Source organism: Penaeus monodon, chromosome 25 (genome assembly GCF_015228065.2).
Source record: "Penaeus monodon isolate SGIC_2016 chromosome 25, NSTDA_Pmon_1, whole genome shotgun sequence".
NCBI classification, from domain to species: Eukaryota; Metazoa; Arthropoda; class Malacostraca; order Decapoda; family Penaeidae; genus Penaeus; species Penaeus monodon.
The window spans coordinates 34,754,318-34,755,083 of NC_051410.1; positions in this window are offsets into that span (position 1 = coordinate 34,754,318).

A 766-nucleotide genomic window follows, 5' to 3' on the forward strand; every position below is an offset into this window, starting at 1 on the left:
CCACATATGTATACAAGTTCAAAGCTAATTTTCATTACCATTCATTGCGTAAAATGTCTTCACGACTACGGGTCCTGTAGCGAAAATGCATCAGAAGATTTTCAAGCAAATGCATTTACTTAGACAGTGCTACTTATAATAAAGCACTTGGAATTATTGTTTTATTTTCTTGCATTATATAGAATTTCCTGTTTCTTTGTTTAGAATATCAAAACGGTTTTCCAATAATAATGATATATAACAATACAAGTGAAGCTGGTAGAGCAAGTATCCGTACTGAAGGCGCGATTACACTGCCCGTAGATTCGCTGAATCCGTTTGTTTTCGATATATCATGTTTATACCGAGTATCGCTTGTGTTACCCGGGAAAAGTAAAATATATTCATTCACACACAAAAAATTATCAAAAGCATCAAAATATACCTTGAAGTATTAGATATGTAAGCAGTTATTTTCATGTATCGACCGGTGTAAGAAGATAATATCAAATCAACCAAAACATGGTTCATTGTTTCTTAGGAATGTATTCTGGATCCTTTTGCATGGAAATGTAAAACTTTTGTAAGTTACTTTGTAAGGAAAGTTCATATACTCCAATAGAAAGCTTTAGGTTGGGTTGAGTCGAATTGAGTTTATACATTTTTTTTCCATTTTTACAGCTAAAAAGTAAAAACTTGCAAGGAAAAAAATATACAACTCAAAAATACACGCTTGTGCATCCGGACGCACGAGTTGAAAAGCACTGACATAATTCCTCAGAGTTCC